This window comes from Agelaius phoeniceus, chromosome 6, assembly GCF_051311805.1.
Source record: "Agelaius phoeniceus isolate bAgePho1 chromosome 6, bAgePho1.hap1, whole genome shotgun sequence".
Taxonomy (NCBI): Eukaryota; Metazoa; Chordata; class Aves; order Passeriformes; family Icteridae; genus Agelaius; species Agelaius phoeniceus.
The window spans coordinates 223,804-248,617 of record NC_135270.1 but is presented as its reverse complement, the minus strand read 5'-3'; the positions used below and the strand labels follow the sequence as shown (position 1 = coordinate 248,617).

Below are 24,814 nucleotides of genomic sequence, written 5' to 3'. Positions count from 1 at the left end.
ATTCTGCAGACTTTGGATAAAGAGTTCTACCTGCACACCAGCAGCTACAGCAAGGGAGGATTTTCTCCAGTCTCCCTCCAGAGCTCTGTCTAGGCCACGGTAGGTACCGGTGTGCAAATACAGGGGAAAGGTCTGGGGTGTGGAGGTGTTATGTCCCCAAGTATTTTTCCTCTCCAGTACCACTTAATAAAACCCCAGAGAAAGCTCCAGGGCTCAAGTGAGGCAGGGAAGAGAATTTATTAAAAAGAAGGGAAAAAATATCCCAAGAGAAAAGCAGCAGCTACTGGAAGAAAAGTAAAATATAAACCCTGACATTTCACAGTGGGCTGGCCTCCATTTCAGTGGCTGAACCTTCCTTCCAATTCTTCATTGTTCTTACAAGTCTTTTTTTTTTAATGCAGTTGTTCCCTGGGTGCTGCAGACTTGGGTAAAAGTGGCTCCATCCAAGAGAAAAAGGGATGAATTCACTCTGCTTTTCTTCCTGCCTTGAAGGAGGTGTGAATGCAATTCCACATCTCTTCATCTCTGCTCAGACTGGCGAGGAGAGGAAATTTGATGAGGTAAACCAGAGCACTGGGATTACTAGAGTTCATTTCCAGCAGCTTTTATTTGTATGTAAATTCCCCCGTATTTTGATCAGTTTTTCTTGACAATAACAGTACACCTACCACATCTACCAGCTGATAAGGAGATACTGACAATTAAAGGAAATAGAACATTGCAAGAAACCCCAAGCCGCCTTCCTACAGTACTTGCTTAAATATTTATGGACAGCAAATATCTTGTCAGGTATCATCCCTCGTGCCAGGATATCACCTAGGGTGCTTTCCCAAGGTCTCCCACTGTGTGTTCTCTCACCACATTTGCACCTGGGGCAAGCCACCAGCACCAAGGAGGAAAAAGTTGTGCTGGTGATGTGAGGAGAGCCTGCAGAGTATCTCCACATCCTCAGGGAAAAGCTGTTAGGGCTTGGTTGCTATCAGAGACCCTGGGTAATACTTTTGAAGATGGGCTGTTCAGAAGGGATCCAGCTTCCGGGAATTTATTCATTGATCTGTTTATATACTTATTTTTACAAAGCTACCGGTTTCAGGAGCACAGATGACTGACACCATACCCAGTCATTCCCAGCTGGAACTCTGACAGGAGAATTCCTGATTATCCTTGCCTGCCTGATCTTTCCAGGCTGGCCAACATCTGCTGGGAGTGACTGTGCAGGGCATGGTTTAGGATTGTCCTCTTTTGCTGGGGAAGGTTCTTTGGCTTCCTCTTTCTGAAGGACCAGAATTTCATCCTCCAACACCATGTGTCTTTTTCTCTGTCTTTTATAAACAGAAGTTAATCAGTCAAAACTAATCACTGAGCCTTTTTGTGTATGGTAATCAAGAGGTAGTTGCAAAAATTATAATTAAGCAAGTAGCTGTCATATGTCATTTTATACTGGGTAGCACTGAATACTTATTTAGCTGGAGATATAAAGGGAAACAGATTTTAGAAGGTCACACTTACATTTTACAATCAATGTAAAAATGTGTCTGTAAGCATCATTTTGTTTGCAGACCTAAATTATGTGTATTTGTGTGTGTGTATCTCTACATCATCAAATACATGTAAATTTATATTTAAAACATCAGCATGCATGTACACAGACAGCTCACTGGCCAACCACAACAGAAGCAAAATTACATTAAAATGCACTTTCTCCAACTAGAGCCTTTTGAGACGTGCAGATAAGACACCAAAATGTCAGCTTTGGTTCACAATTACATCACTGCTACACAGATCACCTTCAGCACTGCAGCTATTTTTAATGCTGACAAAAAACACAGAACACATGATCCTTTTTCAACATTTTTTCAAGTGCATGTTGGAAGTTTTCCACAATAACTTCTCCAACCAGAATACAAAATAGCTGTGTTCACGCAGAGGCTCTGGAGGCAATTAGCAAGGCTTTTATCTAACAGTGCATTTTCTACTGATTTTCTAAACTTTCCCCCTGCTGCACACCTTGCTTTAAAAATACTTAAAAGTGCAAAAGTTGAGTCTCAGGTCTGTCCTTCATGGCTACATTTTGACAGCAAAGCAGTGTATTGTTGTTTACTGGCTAAGATGAGCTTTGCATTGTCACATGAAATGACAGTTTTACCTGAATTCAGTCTTGTTCTGAACAGTCTGAGGGGATTTTTGTGATAAACCAGCTGAAAACTGTTTAGCACTACAAAAACATACTTTTCATGATAATATATTGTTTCCAGTGAAGTCGTCTCATTTGAGGTGCATATATGATAGGATAGTTTTTCAATTGAAGAATATAATCTTAGGATATGAAAACAACAAATATATATTAGTTCAAAAGGCCAAAGGTGCATGAAATTTTAATTCCAATTTTAAAAGGAAAGAAACTGAGTAGTCTAAATAAACTAGACCACAGTTTAGAAGGTGGTGACTGCTCAGGCCTAAAAGTATGAAGAGTTCAGCCTTTAAACTCTGCTGACATTCTTGATCAGAAGTCTGTGTGGGTGGCAGTTTTGGGGTTTCTTTAATCAACAATAGCAGGCAAACATTTTAACATAGAGACTCTTTCTTACTCCTAGAGAACCAAAGCTCCTGTAAGCACACACAAAGAATGGTGTGAGCCCCAGCTTGTCATTTGGACTGATAGTCCCTTAGCTTCTCTCATTGCTAAAATCACTTGATTTCAGTGTTTTATTTCCCCATCTGCTCTAGAAGTGGCATACCAACAGCTAACCTCAGGAAGATCTGCCCATTTTCTGCAAACACAGATAGTAAAGAACCATATTTAAGTGCCCATAAATGCCAGTTATTCTCATAGCAGTTAGGAATATTTTGCTGCAGGTGACAAGAGCACTCATTCAAATTCAAAACAAGCCACCAAAGGTTACATTCTTATTTTCAGCATCTGTTAATAAGGGTTTTCTGTGCATCATATTTTTGTGATTTACCATTATTTTATAGTTTTCTGTATTCTCCTAGACATTGTTCAGCTGTTAACACAAGAAGTATCACTTGAGTTAAATGCTCTGGAAATGCTCACAATTAAAGAGGAGATTCTAAAAATATGTCCCAAACTTGTGGACAGATCACCTTGAATAAGCACTGACAACCACAAAAAGCATCCTGTTGCACAAAAAGGACCTTGCCACCAATATTGGATGCCGAGACCTTTCTAAACAGTAGAAAAAGTACAACACAAGCAGTGCAAAGACAAGAATCAAAAGCTGTGCATGGGCAGCACTTTCCAGAACAGGTCTCGTGCTTTAGGCATTTTTGCTGACCATATCTCATCAGATCTGGCAGCCATTCAGAGAGAGCTTCTTTTATTAAGAGATGAAGAAAGATCATCACACTAAAGAAGTGAATTGCCTTGACTTTTAGTGTGCCTAACGTGCTTTGCTATTGAACACCTTTTACCTGGGCATGCATTGCAGGAGGGAAAAAAATACCACAAAACCACCAAACCTGTATCAAAGGTAGCTTTACATTTCTGGCAGGCATCACTTTCCTAATCTGCCTCACTTTCCTGTTCTTAGAAATCAGAGTCCAAAGTTCAATTGAATATCTTGGAAGGCACATTGGGTATGTGTGAGGTAGCTAATCCTTCTGCCTGCAGCTGAATGCAATGTGTACCACCGCCATTTTTCTAACCTGTGTGTATTGTGCCTAGGCACTTCAATGTTAGATTTCTGTGTATTTAGCAATGAACAAAGTTAAACCCCTCTCTTACACCCAATTTTTTTAGCAGAGAGACAGGAACATTCAAAGTGTCAGTTCAGGCTTGAACCAGTTCATATTTAAATCATTTTATTGTTCCGCAGCATGACTTCCTCTACTTGGTCTCACAATCACAACTCCTGTCAAGGATGGCAAATTTAAATGATTCTTCTTGAGAGTAAAGCTTTCAGATATTAAACCCTTGACTGAATTTTCCTAGGAGAGATTGAATCACTTGGAGATTTCATCATCTGGGGAAGGGCTTGGGGGAAGCGCTGCGCTGCTGTCCAGGGCAGTCGGACTCGTTCTGAGCCTTCTTTGGGGGTCAGGGAAAGGGGGGGTGAAGGCTCGGGGCTCTGATGCCGTTGGGGGCAGCCCAAGGTGCCCAGGAGAGGGAGCCCCACGGCGGTGCAGGAGCAGGTGGGGGGCGGGCGAGGGGCGGGGGTCACGCTGGGTGCCGTCCCCCAGAGGGACCCAAAGCTGCCACCAAATGCACAGGGAAATTGCATTCCAATGTCTTGGAACAGAGGCTCATCGGAAGTTTTCTCAGCTATCCAAGGCACGGAGCCCTGGAGCCAAGTCAGCCTGAGCTGGTGCGTGCTTGCTGTGAGCCTTGAGGTGAGCGCGCATCATTCCGGCCTGGGATCGATTGAAATGCGCTAAGGAAACCAGCTCTGGGGAGGGAGGGAGGCAGGGAGGCAGGGAAATGCTCTCTTAACATGTGCCAATGCTTCTGTCAAACTCATCAGGGCAGGACAGCGTTCAGACTGAAAGTGTAAGAAGATGTGGAGTGAGACAGAGAACCTGACAGGAGCACCGGACTCACAAGTGCACGAATTTTGCTTTTTGCTTGGATTTAAACTCAGAAGTTGTAAGGAATTTGGAAAGGAGAAGGGACGTTTCAGAAGGAGAAGAAGAAAAAGAAGTTGTTGGTTTTTTTTACAGCCCTGGCAAAATCTTTGGTTCTAGCTAATAAAGGAAGTTAGTTGAAATAAAAAAAAGAAAAAAACATGGGTTTTTCTCCTTCATTGTTGTATTTGTTGGTGGTAGATGGTGTGTTGTTTTATTTCTTGGTCTTATTAACTCTGTGTAAATAGTTTTTTGAGTGAAGCTAACTTTCTGGACAGGTTGGTTTGTATTTGAGGTAGGATTAATTTCAAGAGGTTTCTTTCCTAGACTTCTGATAGGTATTCCTGGGATTTTGGTTTTATTTACTGCATGTATCAACAGAGAGATTTGGTAGGGCCAGCTGGGCTGCTGAAGTTCTGGGTGTTAATTTATTAGATGGCTTTTGTTAAACACAGATTAATTAAGTAAGTTAACAGCAAATTACCCAATTTATCTAGGTATGCTACCTAAACACAATGCTTTATGTCTTACCATTTTTCTGTTGTTCTGCTCCAAGTAGTTGTGTCAAAAAAGAAAGCGCTGTTATTTTTCTGAAGAGCTTTCTTCTATAACAAGACCTTTACTCCCTTTGGATTTGAATCAGAGGAGCCAAACAGCTGCAGCTGCTCTGAGGGCTTTTCTATTCAGTGGGATTAGCCCCCTCCCTTTTCCCAGGCATCATGGGAATGGGAGGCGGGCACCATCAGGGGTATATTAACCCCAGCCTTTGCTGAGGGGCTTCATTCCCTCTCTGGGATGTGCTGGGGTGAGGGCTCTCCTGTCATTTCAGTGACGAGGCTCTTTCAGCTTATCTCAGCTTGCTTTCAGCAGGTGTTTCTGGGCATCTAAAGCAATCGAGGCTTGGAAGATCCTGTGAAGAAAATGGCATGGAATACAGGGAGTATTTAAGGTGACAATGTCAGATTTTGTGTTTAGGGGTGATAAAGTGCATTTGCAATTTCTGGTTTTGTTCTTGTTTTGTGTTTTTATTGTTTTTAGGAGGTGCACAGCTTCCAGAGATCCCAGGTTGTGTCCAGCACAGCACTTCTTTCAGCAGATTGATCATGTCACAGGAGGCATCTGCCCAGTGTCAAAAATGATGTTTGAGATGGAGGCTTCAGGTGAGTTGAGGGTTGTGACTGGGAGAGGGAGGGTGAGCAGGTGTCCAGTTAGGAGTTATTGGGGGGCAGGGGGGTTTGTAGGTAGCAGGGTGAGAAAGGGTGTTTATTTGAGGGCCCCCCCACGCAGGGCTTTTCAGAAGCACAGCAGAGGCATTCCCATGTCTTCCTCACACAAGGTCATCCAGTGCACTCACAGGAATGCCATTGAACTTTGCTTTTCTCTAACCCAGGTGTCACTCATAATAATGCCCACAGCCTTGGAATCAGGATGAAGGTGGAGCCTGAAGGAGCCAGGCACACTCAGGAGAGGGCAAGTAGCTGACTTGCTGGGATTTGGCCCACATAACTCTGAACTCATACTTTGGTTTTGGTTTTCTTTATTGTAGCTGACCGAGAGGCTAACAGGCGATCACGGGGCCCTCCGAGGCAGACTCATTTCAGGTGCAACGTGGATTCACATCACTGATCATCCAAAAGATAAGTCTGGGTCACGGCCTGGAGAAGGGAGAGCAGCGGGTTGGGAGTTCCTGGGACAGATTGAAAAATTAGCAGAGGGAAAAGCAATCTTCTCTAAGGGGCCTCTTAGGACAGCTAAGGGGAGAGACTCCACATTTGATGGCAGCGTGCAGGCGGGCAGGGCAGAGCAGTTCCGGTCCACGTCGTGTTGTCGGGTGTACCGTGTTACCTACTGTGTCTTTGGGGTCCCTTTTGCCTTTTCCCCTCGAGGCCCTCACCACAAGCATAATGTGTCGTGTTTAACGTCCCCCCGTTGGTCACGTTCTGTGTCACGGGTGTCTGCACATGTTTGTGCCGGAGCTGCTCTGCCCTGCCGCAGAGGCTGCTGCAACAGGACAAGGCTCAGGGACACGCAGTTTGTGGGGTGTGGCCGGACTCTAGATGATATTCCTAGATAGACAGAAGATGTTTGGAGCTGTGAAGATATCTTGCAGCCCTTTGACGTTTGTCCTCGCTTTCTTTCAGATGCAGAAGGATAAAATCCAGGGCAAAATCCATCCGCCCATCCCGAGTGAGGAGGTTCCCCTGAGCAGGTCAGTCACCGTTTGTCTCTGCAGGGGGAGTGTCAAGTGTGACTCTGTTACAGCTCTGTTCTTTTTCTTTTTAGGAAGCTGGACATCAGCAGGCAAGGTGAGATGGGCAAGGTGAGCATTGAGTAGCGTACAGAAGCAGTTGTTATTGCTCCAGTCTCACTTTGCGGTGCAGCTCTAAGCATCCGTTCCTGTTTCTGCGCTTCAGGCAATCCACTCGGAGTACGCCAAGCCCCAGTCACCAACCGGCCGACGCGCCGGGTTTGCCGCTCTCCCGAGCCCTGGGGAAGAATCCCGGGACTCAGCGATGAAGCCTCTGCCTTTTCTGTTTAAAGGTGTCACCAGGGTAGCCTTCAGCAATGGCCGAGGAGTTGCGGTGAGTCAGGGAGGTAGGGAGGAGGAGCGAGGCTCCGCTCAGGTTTCAGCAGCGCCACATCCCCTCGTCTCCTCTTAGCCCAGGCGTGCCCCACGACGATGGCGTCAGCCTCCGAGTGCGGCTGAAGCGTGCGGCCCCAGGAGCCGGGCATTCTTGGGAAAAGAGTGAGTGGCAGAATTGTTGGGTTTTGGCCAATGTGCTGCTGAGGTTATGCATTGATATTTTGTTTACTTTATTGGAGCAGATGAAGAAACAACAGGAAGTTGTTGAACAAGAGTGCCAGCAGGACCTTCCCAGCTGTCGAGGCAGCCTTCCTTTGCACCTGACACAGACCGGCATCCCCAGATGTCTGAGAGATAAGTAGAGGGCCACGACCCACAGAGGGGATGAAACCAGGGCGCAGGGCAGGGACCCACCGGGAGGGGTTTTTGAGTCCACTTTGGAGACGGGGGTGTGCACGAAGCGGCCCCTTAGGCCTGGGGGGGAAATAAAAGCAAAGTCTCACTTTTGATCACAGTGCTGAGGTGCGCAGGGCAGAGCAGTGCTGGTGTGTACTGTGTCATTTGTCTATTGTGTGTTCTGTGTGGTTGGATGTGTCATGTCCTTTACCTTAGGCCTTTGAGGAGCCTAGCAGAAACCCTGGCATCATTGTTAGCATCTGTAATCTCTGCATTCCTTGGCCTGGTACCCAGGCCATTGACCTTTTGACTCGGGAGCTCAGACAGGCATCAGAATTGCATCTCTCTTTGGAAGCATCCGGTCAGGTGGCTTTTCAGGTCTTGTTCTGAGCTGCACGGACAGCCGTGCTCCTCAGTGCTCCGTTATGACGGATTAGGCTTTGTAAGAATGCGAGGTTAGGGAGAGGATTCTGACCGTAGGATTCCTGGGTGTCCATCTTTGCAGTTCTTGGAATAAATCATTCAGCCAGCATCTTCCTCCAGGGTTCTCTGAGCCTCATCAGTTTGCCATCAGTCTCACCTCGGTCATCTCCTTTTGCATTCTCTGAGTCCTTGCAGCCACTTTCCTTGCCAGGAGATTTCTGTTCCTGTTGTGTCCCCCCTGTCTGTCACGTCCCGTCCCGTGTCACGGGTGTCAGCACACACATTTGTGCCGGAGCTGCTCTGCCCTGCCACATAGCCTGGTGCAGTAGGAGAAGTCCCTGGGAGTTTGTAATGTGGGGTGTAGTGGGACTGTAGATGGGATTTGTAGATGGACACCAGACGTCTGGAGCTCCTAAGTTATCCTGCAACAGTTTGAGTTTTGTCCTAACTTTTTTTTCAGATTCAGATGGATTAAATGTGTGCCAGAGGGCCCCATCCCGAGTGAGGGGTTTCCCCCGTGCAGGTGAGGCACCGTTTGTCTCTGCAGCAGAAGTGTATATGGTGACTCTGTTACAGCACTGTTCTTTGTCTTTCTTTTTAGGAAGTAAATGTGGATACCAGCAGTCAAGGTGAGCAGTGGAGAGAAGTAGTTGTTATTGCTCAGGTCTCAATTTCTGGTGCAGCTCTAAGCTTCCATTCTCATTTGTGCACTTTAGGCAATCCACTCGGAGTATGCCAAGCCCCCGTCACCAGCCGGCCGATGCTCCGGGTTTCCTGCAAATGTGAGCCCTGTGGATGTATTACAGGACTTGGTGATGAAGCCCTAAACTTTTCTATTTAAAGGTGCCATCCGGGTGGCCTCCGGCAGCTGCCCAGGAGTTGTGGTGAGTCAGGGATGTAGGGGGGAGGAGCGAGGGTCCACTCAGGTTTCAGCCGTGCCAAATCACCTCATCTCCTCTTAACCCAGGCGTCCCCTGTGACAACGGCCTCGGTCTCTGAGTGTGCCCGAAGCGTGCGGCCCAAGCAGCTGAGCGTTCTTAAGAGAAGGGTGAGGAGCAGACTTGTGGGGTTTTGGCCGATGTGGTGCCACGATCAGGCATTGATGTTTGGTTTTCTTTAATACAGCTGTCTAAGAGACACCAGCCCGGTGCCAGCAGGACCTTCCTAGCTGACGAGGTGGCCTTTCTTTGCACCTGAGACCGGCATCCCCAGATGTCTGAGAGAGAAGTAGAGGGCTACGACCCCCAGGGGGGATGAAAGCAGGGTGCTGGTTTGGGAAATACTGCGACGGGTTTTTGAGTCCCCTTTGGAGGTGGGGGGGTGTCCATGAAGTGGCCCCTTAGGCCCCATAAAAGCAAAATCTCACTTTTGATCACAGTGCTGAGGTGCGCTGGGCAGAGCGGTCCTGGTGTGTATTGTGTCCCTTGTCTATTGTGCATTATGTGTTGTTTGGGTATCTCATGTCTCTTACCTTAGCCTTTTCAGGGTCCTGTCAGAAACCTTGGCATTGTTCTTATCGTCTGTGATCTCTGCATTTCTTGGCCTGGCACCCATGCCTTACAACCTTTGCCTGGGGAGCTCAGACATGTATCAGAATTGCATCTCTCTTTGGAAGCATCCAGTCAGATGTCTTTTCAGGTCTTGTTCTGAGCTGTATGGACAGCTATGCCCTGCCAGGATCCATTATGGCAGATTAGGACTTGTAAGAATGTGAGGACCGGTGGAGGCTTCTGACCGGTCTGATTCTCGGGCATCCATCTTTGCAGTTCTTGGAATAAATCATTCAGTTAGCATCTTCTTCCATCAGTGTTTTCTGAGCCACATCAGCTTGCCATCAGTCTCACCTCAGTCATCTCATTTGGCATGCTCTCGTTGCTCGCAGTAATCCTTTTTGCCAAGAGATTTCTGTCTGTGTTGTGTGCCCATTGTTTGTTGTGTCCTGTCTGTCCTGTGTCACGGGTGTCTGCACATATTTGTGCCGGAGCTGCTCTGCCCTGCTGCATAGCCTTTTGTAATAGGACAAGCCCTGGGGAGTTGAAATTTTTCATGTGGGGTGTACTTGTACTCTAGATGCTGTTCCTAGATTGATATAAGGTGTTTGCAGCTTTTGAGTCATCCTGCAGGTGTTTGACATATGTTCTAACTCTCTTGCAGGTGCAGATGCATTGCATCCATGGCAGAGCACCCCATCCCGGGTGAGGGGGTTCCCCATAGCGGGTCAGTCACCATTTGTCTGTGCAGGGGATGTGTCAAGTGTGACCCTGTTACAGCGCTGTTCTTTGTCTTTATTTTTAGCAAGTATAGCAGGATCTCAGCAGTCAAGTTCAAGAGGGTAAGGTGAGCAGTAGCCTTTCTTGTTGCTGAGGTCTCAATTCCTGGGGCAAGTCTAAGTCTCCATTCTCATTTTTGTGCCTTAGGCCATCTGCTCGGAGCATGCCAAGCTCCCATCCCCAACGGGCCGCCAGACCGGGTTTGCCGCTCTCGCGAGCCCTGCGTTCCGGGCAGCCGTCAGGAACCGCCGAGGAGTTGTGGTGAGTCAGGGATGTAGGGGGGAGGAGCGAGTGTCCACTCAGGTTTCAGCAATGCCACGTCACCTCCTGTCCACTTAACCCAGGCGCACCCCACGACGATGGCATCGGCCTCCGAGCGCGGCCGGAGCGTGCGACCCGAAGAGCCGGGCCTTCTTAGGAGAAGGGTGAGTAGCAGACTTGTGGGGTTTTGGCCAATGTGGTGCCAGGATCAGGCATTGATGTTTGGTTTCCTTTGATATAGCTGTCTAAGAGACAACGGCCCGGTGCCAGCAGGACCTTCCCAGCTGGCGAGGCGGCCTTCCTTCGCACCTGACATGGACTGGGATTTCCATATGTCCAAGAGATAAGTCAAGGGCTACGACCCACAGAGGGGATGAAAGCAGGGTGCTGGGTTGGGGCTCCTGGGGGGGAGGGGGTTGAGTTGTCTCTGGAGATGAGGGTAGCCAAGATGTGGCCCCTTAGGCCACGTAAAAGGAAAGTCTCACTTTTGATCACAGTGCTGAGGTGCGCAGGGCAGAGCAGTCCCGGTGTGTATCGTGTCCCTTGTCTTTTGTGTATTATGTGATGTTTGGGTATCTCATGTCTCTTATCTTAGCCCTGTGAAGGGCCTGTCAGAAACCTTGGCGCCATTCTTAGAATCTGTGATCTCAGTGTTCCTCAGCCTGGTACCCAGGCCATTGACCTTTTGACTCAGGAGCTCCGACAGGCATCAGAATTGCATCTCTCTTTGGAAGCATCCAGTCAGGTGGCTTTTCAGGTCTTGTTCTGAGCTGCACGGACAGCCGTGCTCCTCAGTGCTCCGTTATGACGGATTAGGCTTTGTAAGAATGAGAGGTTAGGGTGAGGATTCTGACCGTAGGATTCCTGGGTATCCATCCTTGCAGTTCTTGGAATAAATCATTCAGCCAGCATCTTCCTCTAGGGTTCTCTGAGCCTCATCAGTTTGCCATCTGTCTCATCTTGGTCATCTCCTTTTGCATTCTCTGAGTCCTTGCAGCCACTTTCCTTGCCAGGAGCTTTCTGTTCCTGTTGTGTCCCCCCTGTCTGTCACGTCCTGTCCCGTGTCACGGGTGTCAGCACACATATTTGTGCCGGAGCTGCTCTGCCCTGCCACATAGCCTGGTGCAGTAGGAGAAGTCCCTGGGAGTTTGTAATGTGGGGTGTAGTGGGACTCTAGATGGGATTTGTAGATGGACACCAGATGTCTGGAGCTCCTAAGTTATCCTGCAACAGTTTGAGTTTTGTCCTAACTTTTTTTTCAGATTCAGATGGATTAAATGTGTGCCAGAGGGCCCCATCCCGAGTGAGGGGTTTCCCCCGTGCAGGTGAGGCACCGTTTGTCTCTGCAGCAGAAGTGTATATGGTGACTCTGTTACAGCACTGTTCTTTGTCTTTCTTTTTAGGAAGTAAATGTGGATACCAGCAGTCAAGGTGAGCAGTGGAGAGAAGTAGTTGTTATTGCTCAGGTCTCAATTTCTGGTGCAGCTCTAAGCTTCCATTCTCGTTTGTGCACTTTAGGCAATCCACTCGGAGTATGCCAAGCCCCTGTCACCAGCCGGCCGATGCACCGGGTTTCCTGCAAATGTGAGCCCTGTGGATGTATTACAGGACTTGGTGATGAAACCCTGAACTTTTCTATTTAAAGGTGCCATCCGGGTGGCCTCCGGCAGCTGCCCAGGAGTTGTGGTGAGTCAGGGATGTAGGGGGGAGGAGCGAGGGTCCACTCAGGTTTCAGCCGTGCCAAATCACCTCATCTCCTCTTAACCCAGGCGTCCCCTGTGGCAACGGCCTCAGTCTCTGAGTGTGCCCGAAGCGTGCGGCCCAAGCAGCTGAGCGTTCTTAAGAGAAGGGTGAGGAGCAGACTTGTGGGGTTTTGGCCGATGTGGTGCCACGATCAGGCATTGATGTTTGGTTTTCTTTAATACAGCTGTCTAAGAGACACCAGCCCGGTGCCAGCAGGACCTTCCTAGCTGACGAGGTGGCCTTTCTTTGCACCTGAGACCGGCATCCCCAGATGTCTGAGAGAGAAGTAGAGGGCCACGACCCCCAGGGGGGATGAAAGCAGGGTGCTGGGTTGGGAATTACTGGGAGGGGGGGATTTGAGTCCGCTTTGGAGGTGAGTAGCTTTGGCGGTGGGGGGGTGTCCATGAAGTGGCCCCTTAGGCCCCATAAAAGCAAAATCTCACTTTTGATCCCAGTGCTGAGGTGAGCGGGGCAGAGCAGTCCCAGTGTGTATTGTGTCACTTGTCTTTTGTGTATTATGTGTTGTTGGATATCTCATGTCTTTTATCATAGCCCTTTGAGGGGCCTGTCAGAAACCTTGGCACCAGTCTTAGTATCTGTACTCTCAGCGTTCCTTGCCCTGGCACCGATGCCATGGAACTTTTAACTCGGCAGCTCAGACAGGTATCAGAATGGCAACTCTTTTTCGAAGCATCCGGTCAGATGTCTTTTCAGGTCTTGTTCTGAGCTGTATGGACAGCTGCACCCTGCAAGGTTCTGTTATGATGGATTAGGACTTGTAAGAATGTGGGGACAGGTAGAGGCTTCTGACCGTAGGATTCTCGGGCATCCATCTTTGCAGTTCTTGGAATAAATCATTCAGTTAGCATCTTGTTCCTCCAGGGTTCTCTGAACTTCATCAGCCCGCCATCAGTTTCACCTCGGTCCTCTAATTTTGCATCCTCTTGGTGCTCGCTGTCATTTTCCTTACCCAGAGATTTCTGTTCCTGTTGTGTCCCCGTTGTTTGTCCTGTCCTGTGTCACGGGTGTCTGCACACATTTGTGCTGGAGCTGCTCTGCCTTGCTGCATAGCCTGGTGCAATAGGAGAAGTCCCGGGGACTTGATGTTTGTAATGTGGGGTGTCGTTGGACTCTAGGTGGGATTTGCAGATGGGCACAAGATGTCTGGAGCTCTTAAGTTATCCTGCAGCTCTTTGATTTTTGTCCTTTCTTTCAGGTGCAGAAGGATGAAATCCAGGGCAGAGCCCCCCATCCCGGGTGAGGGGATTCCCCCGAGCAGGTCAGTCACTGTTTGTCTCTGTAGAGAGAGCATAAATGATGGCTCTCTTTTTAGGAAGTCAAGGCCGAGTGGGCGAGGTGAGCATTGAGTAGTGTACAGAAGCAGTTGTTTTTGCTGATGTCTCAGTTTCTGGTGCAGCTCTTAGCATCTCCACTTTTTATTTTAGGTGGTCCACTTGCCGTCTATCCTGGCCGGGCATGCCCATTCCAGCTGTGTGCAGCTTAAGGTATCAGTGTGGCATCCTTGTCAGATTTGGGAGGTTGTGTTTTCACAGTGTCTCAGCATGCTTTTCTGCTTTGTTTCTTTGCAGGTGCTGTCGCTGCCCTAGGCATGCCAAGGAACAGAGGAGGGCAGGTGAGTCGGTGTTTAGGCAGGCTGACTCACAGGTGAGTGTTACACAGCAGCATGCTAAGTGTGTACCTATTCTTTTTGCAGGTATCTTCTGGGCACCCTCTGGAGTCAAATCAAGATTTGAGGTGGGCCGGGGCAGGGGTGCGGAGGAGCCCTGGGGATTACTGTTTTTGACGGCAATAGTCACCTTTTCTGTTTTGTCTTAGGTACCCTGAGGAGCCTCGTAGCCAAAGGTTGGAAACGACAGCACCGAGGCACACACGGAGCACATTTCACCATCCACGTCCGACCGAGGATGGATTTTGTCTGCTCCTTTTCCAAAAGCTAAGTGTCGGGGCCAGCAGTTGGGAGAAGGGGAAAAACCTTTACTATCACAGAGGGCAATTTGATGTCAGCTTAGCGGAGAGGTCTGTAGTGGGACCAGCTCTCTGGAAGAAAAGGGAGAGGGTTTCTCCTCAGCCTGACCAGAGCCTTTGCCGGGCAGGGCAGTTCCGACCCATCTCAGCATTCTCGTGAACTTTGCGTTGTCCGCCTTCCTCGGCCCGACGTCGTCACGGATCATTCCCCCGAGGAGCTCGCCTTCACGTCCGGAGCTACAGCCACGGTCACCCGGCCGTCGGCTTCCTTCTCTAGGCTCGCTGAGCCTCTCGAGCATCCTCTTAACTGCTTTGGCACTAACTTCTTTTAACGAGTTACATTTCATCATCACATGCTATCGTCATAGGGCTTCCTCTCCTTTGGCATCATCAGCCTCTGGCACATCTTGCGCTAGGCATCTCGGGTGCCTAAGGGGACAGTGCCAGGCAGTTGCCACTTGTCTCTGTGTCTATGTTGTCCGTGTCTGTGTCCGTTGTCTTCCACGTCATAGGCCTTTGTTACGTCTCGATGCTTTATCAGCACTATTCTGTGCCATATAGGCTGTATTCTACTCACATTCCTTTCTGGATATCCCTTATTCTGGCATCTTTACATTTTTACTCTTTGAGACAGGAATGTCTCAAACGGACAAGATGTTCTCATCCATCTTCCTTCTCACTACCAGCTTTGGTAGTGCCTTTTTTTCCATGCCATTTTCTTGGACTGCTAGAGGGAGTGTCTTGCACCCTCCTCATGTGACTGCAGTACTTCTATAGGTTCCATCTTCTCAAGGGTATAGGACTCAAGAATTCATCTTCCAGCGAGTTATCTCAAGTCCTGGCTTATATTGTGTGTACCTGTGCTGGCTTATACTGTATGTACCTACCCTCTATGTACACTTGCACTGTATGCATCGACTTAGATTGTTGTGTGTACTTATATTGTACCACTTATGGTTGGAGCTGCCCTGCCCGGGCACGTAGTCACAGTCAGGTAGAAGAGTTATAAAAACTTTACTGTTCATCTGTCTTTTATGGGATTTTGGGTAGAAAACTTATTGGTCCAGAGTGGAGACAAGTCCTAGCTGTCAGATAGCCACTCGTTGACCGCTTCCTGTCGTCTCACAGGTCCCCGAGGCTACCGATTTCCCCAGAACCTACCAACTGACGTCAAGGAGCGCAGCCAGAAGATGTGTCGCAGCACGTTCTTCAGCGTCTCGGTTCTTCAGCGTCTCGAGTAAGGGCCACAGCGAGTGTGTAAGTGGGAAGAGCGTGTGAGCATGTGTGAGAGCATGTGTCTGTGTCTGTCTGCGTCTGCTCGTCTCTGCGTGTGTCAGCGCATGCCGACTGGATTACTGGATTTAACCTTGTGTGTGTGACTCTTGCTTTTCAAGTTTTTCAACTCATTTTCAAATTTAGAATAAAAAATCCCCAGCTGGGTTCCCCCCCCCCGGCTGTTTTTTTTTTCTCGGTCCCGGTCGGTCTGTGAGGTGACGTTCATCACCAGAGTTTGGGCGCGGACTGTCCAGGGACCGGGGTTTTTGTCAGGCAGGAAGATTTTTTTGAGGCTCCCGGGAACCACGTTCCCGAGGACCAATGATTGCTGGGGTGTAATTTAGCAGTTGTGATGAGAGGGATGGTGACTTCATGTGTCATCTGAAGGGGGTGTTAAGTGTAGATGAGTGTTGTTTTTTGCGTGCTTTTGTTGTTTTGGGTTTCCTGTAACAATAAATCCACATGTAAAGAAAATAGAAAAAGGTTATCATCTTGTGTTAATATGTGTGTTGTGTTGTATTGCTCTGTATTGCAGGGTGAGCACAGGGTGAACTCTCTCCTCCTTGCTGTGACACCTGGGCTGGCAGGGATGACACAGTGACCTCGGCCGGCCGATGCTGCCTGTGCCATCACCTGGCACTGACCTGTTTGATGAAAATCTGTAGAGAGCTTTTTAGAGAATTGGTTAGCTGAGAAAAGACATTCCGATGTGATACCAATGGATAAGGGTAAGAGAAACAAGCTGGGAACTGAGCAACCGATGCCCAATTACTGATGAAGGTCACAGTGACCTTCTCTAAAATGAGAAGACAGAAGAGAAAATTGCTTGCCAGAAAATGTAGTTATCCCAAAGTAGAGAAATTAGAAAAATGTACACATAGAAGCAAAATAATTGTTAAGAGATAGAAGTAAGTGTGTTTGATTATAGTGTGCTTTAACCAATAATGAGCTCAGATTTTGCAATATGCATAAGCTTCATTAACACTAATATAAAAGTGTGTAAGCTTTCAATAAACTTCGAGATTTGCTATTCATCGCATATAGTGTGTCGCATCTCTCCCGCCGTTACAACAAAAATCCTTTTGCTGGGATTTTTCTCCTGAGAAGCCTCAGAACAGAAATGGAACCAATAACGATCTGCTGGCTGTGGAGTGTGGGCTGGAGATGGTTTAGCAACAGGGGCATCTTGGATTGGTCTCCTGTGCAGTGTCTACTTGATGACCAATCATGGTCCAGCTGCGTCGGGGCTGTGAGCAGTCCCAGGTTTTTATTATTCATTCCTTTCCAGCTTTCTGATGTCTCCTTGCTCTTTTAGTATAGTTCTACTATCTCATTTTCTTTTAATATAATAGAGATCATAAAATAATATTTCAGCCTTCTGAGAGGTGGAGTCAAGATTCTCGTCTCTTCCCTCGTCCTGGGGACCCTCAAACACCGCCACAATCAGCGGCCGAGCGGGTTTGTGTGAGCCTCCCAGTAACCCTCGGCCGGTCCCGAGTCGGCAGACACCGGGGGGCAGCCCTGACACGGCCGAGAGCGGGGAGACACTGTCTGTGCCCCGAGGGTGCTGAGGGCACCTGGGCTGGGGGGAGACACTGTCTGTGCTCCGAGGGTACTGAGGGCACCTGGGCTGGGGCGAGACACTCTCTGTGTGGGCCCCGAGGGAACTGAGGGCACCTGGGCTGGGGGGAGACACTGTCTGTGCCCCGAGGGTGCTGAGGGCACCTGGGCTGGGGGGAGACACTGTCTGTGCTCCGAGGGTACTGAGGGCACCTGGGCTGGGGGGAGACAGTCTCTGTGTGTGCCCCGAGGGAACTGAGGGCACCTGGGCTGGGGGGAGACACTGTCTGTGCTCCGAGGGTACTGAGGGCACCTGGGCTGGGGGGAGACACTCTCTGTCTGTGCCCCGAGGGTGCTGAGGGCACCTGGGCTGGCAGGGAGACACTCTCTGTGCCCCGAGGGTGCTGAGGGCACCTGGGCTGGGCCCCTGTGCAGCACAAGAGACACCAGAGACAGCGGTAGATGATAAAGGGCCGACTCTTAGCAGGGGTTAATCCAAGGTTTTATTAGGAGTCCCAAAGGAGCTCCTGCACCTCAGGGGCCTCCTGCCAAGCCCCAGGGAGATGTGCCAAAGTTACATTTAAAGGGAGGTGGAAACCCAAAGTAGATAACATTTTACCAACCATTAAGTGACCCTAAGGGATGGATGCTGGGGCATAGACATACAGGACAGCGTATGGGGCAAGGCTCGGGGGGCTGACCCCTGGCCTCTGGCTGATCACTGGACGACTTGGACCGAAACTTCTGCATGGAGGGGATGGGAGGCTGAGTGATTGACAGAGAGCCAGGGTCGGGGTTTGGGGATGATCTCATCCCGGGAGAGGGATAACACAGGGAGAAGGAGGGGGGTACAGTTTGGGATAAACCATTTGGGAAAAATATGGGGATACAAAACAAAATGACTTCAAAGTATTATAAAGTATAAAAATGCACTACAGCAGGTTTGGGCAGCACCAAATGAAATGTAATAAAATGCTTTAAAAATAGAAAAATTAAAAATAAAAATTAAATAAAAGTAAAAAAACAAAATTAATTTAAAATAAATGAAAAACAAAACAAAAACTGTAAAGTGCTGTAAGAGTTCCATAAAAGGTAGTGCCGTAATGCAAGACCCTCAAACACCACCACAATCACCAGCTTGAGTTGGTCTGGGCAGCACTGAATAAAAAAAAAATAAAAACCTTTAAAAATAGAAAAATTAAAAATAAAAAATAAATAAAAAATAAAATTAGAAAAATAAAATAAAAGCTTTAAAAATAGAAAAATAAAAAATAAAATTAAAAAATAAAATTAAAGCTCTAAAAATAAAAAAATTAAAAATAAAAATTAAATAAAAAATAAAAAAATAAATGGTTTAAAAATAAAAAAGTTTAAACTTAAAAAAATAAAAATCTTTAGAAATAGAAAAATTAAAAATAGTAAGTAAATTTAAAAAATAAAAAATAAAAACGTTAAATATAGAAAAATTAAAAATAATAAGTAAATAAAAAATAAAATTAAAAACTAAAATAAAAATGCTTTAAAAATAGAAAAATTAAAAATAAAAATTAAATAAAAGTAAAAAAACAAAATTAATTTAAAATAAATGGAAAACAAAATAAAAACTGTGAAGTGCTGTAAGAGTTCCATAAAAGGTAGTGCCATAATGCAAGACCCTCAAACACCACCACAATCACCAGCTTGAGTTGGTCTGGGCAGCACTACATAAAAAAAAAAAAAAAAAAACTTTAAAAATAGAAAAAAATATAAATTTAATCAAAAATAAAATAAAAAAATAAAATAAATTCCTTATAAATATAAAAATTAAAAATAAAAATTAAATAAAAAATATAACTAGAAAAATAAAATAAGTGTTTTAAAAATTGAAAAATAAAATTAAAAAAAAAAATTAAAGCCCTAAAAATAGAAAAACTTTTAAAGAATTAAATTTAAAAAAAAAGCTTTAGAAATAGAAAAAATAAAAATTAAATAAAAAATAAAATTTAAAAAAAAAAGCTTTAGAAATAGAAAAATGAAAAATAATAAGTAAATAAAAAATAGAATTAGAAAAATAAAAGCTTGAAAAATTAAAAATAAATATTAAGTAAAAAAAAAAATTTTAAAAAAATAAAAATAGATTAAAAACAAAATAAAAACCGTAAAGTGCTGTAAAGTACCATAAAAGTTCCATAAAGGGTAATGCCATAAAGCGCGACTGTCGTAAAAGGTACCGTAAAGCGCGGCTGTCGTAAAACTGTCGTAAAGCGCGGCTGTCGCAAAAGGTGCCGTAAAGCGCGACTGTCGCAAAAGGTGCCGTAAAGCGCGACTGTCGTAAAACAGCCGTAAAGCGCGGCTGTCGCAAAAGGTGCCGTAAAGCGCGACTGTCGTAAAGCTGCCGCAAATCGCGACTGTCGCAAAAGGTGCCGTAAAGCGCGGCTGTCGTAAAACTGCCATAAAGCGCGACTGTCGCGAAAGGTGCCGTAAAGCGCGACTGTCGCTAAAGGTGCCGTGAAGCGCGACTGTCGTAAAACAGCCGTAAAGCGCGGCTGTCGCAAAAGGTGCCGTAAAGCGCGACTGTCGTAAAGCTGCCGCAAATCGCGACTGTCGTAAAACAGCCGCAAAGCGCGACTGTCGCAAAAGGTGCCGTAAAGCGCGGCTGTCGCAAAAGGTGTCGTAAACCCCGACTGTCGCAAAAGGTGCCGTAAAGCGCGACTGTCGTAAAACTGCCGCAAAGCGCGACTGTCGCAAAAGGTGCCGTAAAGCGCGACTGTCGTAAAAGTGCCGTAAAGCGCGGCTGTCGTAAAACTGCCATAAAGCGCGACTGTCGCGAAAGGTGCCGTAAACCCCGACTGTCGCAAAAGGTGCCGTAAAGCGCGACTGTCGTAAAACTGCCGCAAAGCCCGACTGTCGCAAAAGGTGCCGTAAAGCGCGGCTGTCGTAAAAGTGCCGTAAAGCGCGGCTGTCGCAAAAGGTGCCGTAAAGCGCGACTGTCGTAAAAGGTGCCGCAAAGCGCGACTGTCGCAAAACTGCCGTAAAGCGCGACTGTCGCAAAAGGTGCCGTAAAGCGCGACTGTCGCAAAAGGTGTCGTAAAGCGCGACTGCCGTAAAATTGTGCCGTACAGGCTGGCGGCGCCCTGGCCGACACGGGGTGCCGTACAAGAGGGCAACGGCCGCCCGAGTGGGCGTGTCCTGGTCGGGGCGCCGTGTCGACGGGCTGACGTCATTAGGCGGCACTCTGCCTGCAGTGCGCCCATGCAGACGGCAGGGGGCGCTGTGCCTGTAGTGCGCCAAAGCAAACGGCAGGGGGCGCTCTGCCTGCAGTGCGACAAAGCAGACGGCAGGGAGCGCTCTGCCTGCAGTGCGCCCATGCAGACGGCAGGGGGCGCTCTGCCTGCAGTGCGACAAAGCAAACGGCAGGGGGCGCTCTGCCTGCAGTGCGCCCATGCAGACGGCAGGGGGCGCTCTGCCTGCAGTGTGCCCATGCAGACGGCAGGGGGCGCTGTGCCTGCAGTGCGCCAAAGCAGACGGCAGGGGGCGATGTATAAATAGAGTATAAAGTATAATCTATATAGAAGAAGGAATAAAAGCTCTATGTTACCTGCAGCTGTAGAAAATTTAAGGCTCCCATGGAGGAAATAGTTTTCCTAAAATCATTGCCGTTTTGGGGTTTTTTGCACTCCCCAGTCGCCTGAACGTTTCTACTGCTGCTTTTTTTTATTCTAAAGCTAGAATGGAAAGCCAAGATTAGAAATACAGCGAAAGAAAGAGAGAAAGAATTAAAGAAAGAGAGAGAGACAGAGAGACAGAGACAGAAAGAAAGAGAGACAGAAAGAAAGAGAGAGACAGAAAGAGAGCGAAAGAAAGAGAGAGAGAGAGAGAGAAAGAAAGAGAGAAATAGAGACAGAAAGAAAGAAAGAAAGAGAGACAGAAAGAAAAGGAAAAAGGAAAGGAAGAAAGAAAGAAAGAGAGAGAGAAAGAAATAAAGAGAGACAGAAAGAGAGCAAGAGAAAGAAATAGAGAAAGAAATAGAGAAAGAAATAGAGAGAGAAAGAAAGAAAGAGAGAGAGAGACAGGAAGAGAAAGAGAGAGAGAAAGAAATAGAGAAAGAAATAGAGAAAGAAAGAAAGAAAGAGAGAGACAGGAAGAGAAAGAAAGAAAGAAAGAAAGAAAGAAAGAAAGAAAGAAAGAAAGAAAGAAAGAAAGAAAGAAAGAAAGAAAGAAAGAAAGAAAGAAAGAAAGAAAGAAAGAAAGAAAGAAAGAAAGAAAGAAAGAAAGAAAGAAAGAAAGAAAGAAAGAAAGAAAGAAAGAAAGAAAGAAAGAAAGAAAGAAAGAAAGAAAGAAAGAAAGAAAGAAAGAAAGAAAGAAAGAGACAGGAAGAGAGCAAGAGAAAGAAAGAAAGAGACAGAGAGAGAGACAGAAAGAGAGACAGAGAGAAAGAAAGAAAGAGAGAGAGAGACAGAGAGAGAGACAGAGAGAGAGACAGAAAGAGAGACGGAGAGAAAGAAAGAAAGAGAGAGAGAGACAGAAAGAGAGACGGACAGAGACAGAAAGAGAGACAGAGAGAAAGAAAGAAAGAGAGAGAGAAAGAGAGAAAGAGAGAAAGAAAGAAAGAAAGAAAGAGAGACAGAGTGAAAGAGAGACAGAAAGAGAGACAGAGAGAAAGAAAGAAAGAGAGACAGAGAGAGAGAGACAGAGAGAAAGAAAGAAAGAGAGAAAGAAAGAAAGAGAGACAGAGAGAGAGACAGAAAGAGAGACAGAGAGAAAGAAAGAAAGAGAGAGAGAAAGAAAGAAAGAGAGACAGAGAGAGAGACAGAAAGAAAGAGAGACAGACGGAAAGAGAGACAGAAAGAGAGACAGAGAGACAAAGAGAGACAGAAAGAGAGACAGAGAGAAAGAAAGAGAGAGAGAAAGAAAGAGAGACAAAGAGAGAGACAGAGAGAGAGACAGAGAGAGAGACAGAGAGAGATAGAGAGAAAGAAAGAGAGACAGAGAGAAAGAGAGAGAGAGAAAGAAAGAAAGAGAGACAGAGAGAAAGAAAGAAAGAGAGAGAGAGAAATAGAGAAAGACAGACAGAAAGAAAGAAAGAGAGAGACAGGAAGAGAGCGAGAGAAAGAAAGAAATAGAGAAAGACAGAAAGAAAGAGCGAAAGAAAGAAAAGGAAACAGGAAAGGAAGAAAAAAAAAAGAAGGAAGAGAAAGGAAGAAAAAAAATGAAAAAGGAAAAGGGTGAGAGTGAAAAAGAAAGAGCGGAAGTGGAAAAGGGGGTGAAAAACAGAGTGAAAAAAAGAGTTGGAGTGGAAAAGAAAGGACATTCGGGAGGGGCGGTGCTGCCTAAGGTGCTTCCGCGCCCAGGAGCGAAGGAGCCGTTTGATCCCCTGGCGGGAGCGCAGCTCCCGGTGGCGGAGAACGGAGCGGTGGCTGTCAGTCCGAGACTACAACTCCCGGCAGGCCCTGCGGCCGTAAAGCGCGGCGTCTGACGCAACGGCCGACGCGCCGTAGGAGTGGCTGGCGGCCCGAGGCGGCCGCGCGCCGGGGGAGCGGGCTGGGCGCGGGGAGCTCCCGGCGCCTGTGCCACGCGGGACGGAGCCGCGGCAGCGACGCTGGAGGGGCGAAGCCTCCGTCCGGCCGCCCACACGGAGCCGAGCGGCGCGGAAGGGGCGTCCGCCCGGTGCCTCGGCCTCGCTCAGCGGTCCCGGTGGCGGGGGCTCAGCTCGGGCGGGGCGCGCTGCCGCCCGCCGATGGCGGAGCGCCAGGCGGTGCTTTGCTGCCGCGGGCCGGGAGCTGCAGGAGCCGCCCCGGGCGAGCGGCGCCGGGCGCTGCCGCGGTCACTGTGCGGCGGCTGCCCTCGGGCTGGCGGAGGCGCGGGAGCCGCCGAGCTGCAGCCGTCTCCCTCGGGCCGCTGCCGCTGCTGCGGGCGGGGGCGGACGAGCGGCTGCGGAGGCGGCTCCGCGGCGGGCTCAGCCTTGCGAGCAGAGAGCGCTCGACATCGCTGGCATGACACGGCTGCTGAGTGCCTCAGTGCTCGTGGCTCTTCCTTCCACGCAAACGGATGGAGCGGCATCGCTGAGCAGTAAAACACAGCGATGGCCCGGAGAATGGCGAGCGCAAGGAGCGCCGGGCAGGATCCTTCTGATGGCACAGGTGCGATCGGCAAACTCAGCCCCTTGTGGCCCTGCCCTCCCGACCCCCAGGGGAAATGCTCTCCAGCCTCGAGCTGCTGAGAGACAAAACGTGTGATTTGACACTAGGGTCCGGAAAAGGTTTCCGTTTAGATTAGCAAATGCCTCCATTGTTCTCGGTTACATCCTAGGATCGGTTTTAGGCAGTGACTTTCTACCGCTTGTCGGATTTTCTTGTGCAATGGTAAGAAAATAGGCAGGTCTGATACTGGTTTCGCTTTTTTTCTACTTCATGTTCCATGAGCTGCTTTTATCCAAGCAATTGTTTTAAAGTTCTACTGTAGGCGTTTCTGGTTCACTTTTTTTTTTTTTTTCCTCTAAATCGGCAGTAAATATAGCTGAGTAAAATTACCTTGGTTTTCTTCCTTCTTAAATGTTTTTATTGATAATCCTATTTGAATATGCAGAACACGTGGGTATGTCCTGTAATATATCCTAGCTTTTCTTGTTTACAGGGTACTCAGAAAATATTTTTCCCTTCGAGTCCCACTGAAACATTCTCCGTGCAATGTCCGTTAAGGTCTGTGTTTGCAAATAAGCCACCATCAGCTGAGATATTTGCCTGTGTACCTTTTCCTGTCATTCAGAGCTTGCGTTCTGTGGTTTTTATGATAAACCTATCAAACTTGCGAAACCGTTTTGCAAGTCTTAACCGTTGAAGGCAGCAAGAAGTGGTTTTAAAGCCTGTTCTTGAGCAGTCAAAGGGAAAAAGTGTGAATTTGATGCTGAACTTGTCCTTTTTCATTTGACGTGCCTTGAATTATTTAGGAAGAGAGAGCACTAGAAAAAAGAGAGAAATAGAATTGGTTCTTGAGCCCTCCTAAAATGCTCCCTGTGATTCCGTGTGGAGCCAAAGTGAAGGGTGATGGAACAGAGCCCCTGTGCTTTAGAAGGAAATCAATTTCAACCTGATCTCCACCCTGTGTCTCCCTAATTTCTGTTTTTAAAATGCAAACTCAGTTTAGGAAGTGTTGGGAGTTAGTATTTTGGGGAACAAACCGTTCCATTTCCCAGAGGCTCTGGGAAGGATTCATTTTGTAAGCGCTGTAACTGCCATCAGTTGGTGGTTCGGGGTTGGAATGTGCACTTGCCCTCCTATAAAGCACTCGTTCATTTGCATTTCAGTGCCAGGAGTCTGGAGAAACTGGAGAAGAGCCCAAGAGACATTTTTCATCCTGAGATACAAAAGGTAGGAAGTGACTTTTTTTGGTTTGGTTCTTTTTCTTTATGATTTCCTGGAAATAGAAGTAATTAAGTATAGATCCTACTGGTTTGTTTCTTCCAGTCGCTAATAAGAATAAGAATAATAATCTAATACTACTTAAACTGTCTCTTTATCCATTGATCTTGCCATTTCAAATCCAAACTTCTAAACACCGATAAAACCATCATCCTTGTAGAATCTTTAATAGGAGGGGGCTAAAGATGCTGTTTTTGTTGACAGGATTTATTGGTTCTTGAAGGGCAAGAGGTGAGTACAAGCCTGACTACTTCTTGCTCACAGACCCGTCCGGTGAATACGGCTTTGTATTTTGATGGGCTTTTGATGACTTCTAAATCAATTGCTCGTTACAGTAA

General features: G+C 47.3%; 3 long non-coding RNA genes across 3 annotated transcripts; all 3 read left to right on the top strand.

The window, feature by feature from the left end:
* The first annotated feature begins 6,764 nt into the window (after positions 1 to 6,764).
* On the top strand, positions 6,765 to 7,878 carry LOC129122275 (uncharacterized). The gene is made up of 5 exons (XR_008534554.2): positions 6,765 to 6,790; positions 6,865 to 6,887; positions 7,123 to 7,163; positions 7,242 to 7,327; positions 7,408 to 7,878. It is a non-coding gene; the product is annotated as an uncharacterized LOC129122275 (long non-coding RNA).
* A 1,281-nt stretch (positions 7,879 to 9,159) lies between these two features.
* On the top strand, positions 9,160 to 10,309 carry LOC143694195 (uncharacterized). The gene is made up of 3 exons (XR_013182546.1): positions 9,160 to 9,211; positions 10,139 to 10,179; positions 10,280 to 10,309. It is a non-coding gene; the product is annotated as an uncharacterized LOC143694195 (long non-coding RNA).
* A 3,400-nt stretch (positions 10,310 to 13,709) lies between these two features.
* On the top strand, positions 13,710 to 15,458 carry LOC129121776 (uncharacterized). Its single transcript, XR_013182545.1, has 4 exons — positions 13,710 to 13,763; positions 13,848 to 13,891; positions 13,973 to 14,013; positions 14,095 to 15,458. It is a non-coding gene; the product is annotated as an uncharacterized LOC129121776 (long non-coding RNA).
* The last annotated feature ends 9,356 nt before the right edge of the window (positions 15,459 to 24,814 follow it).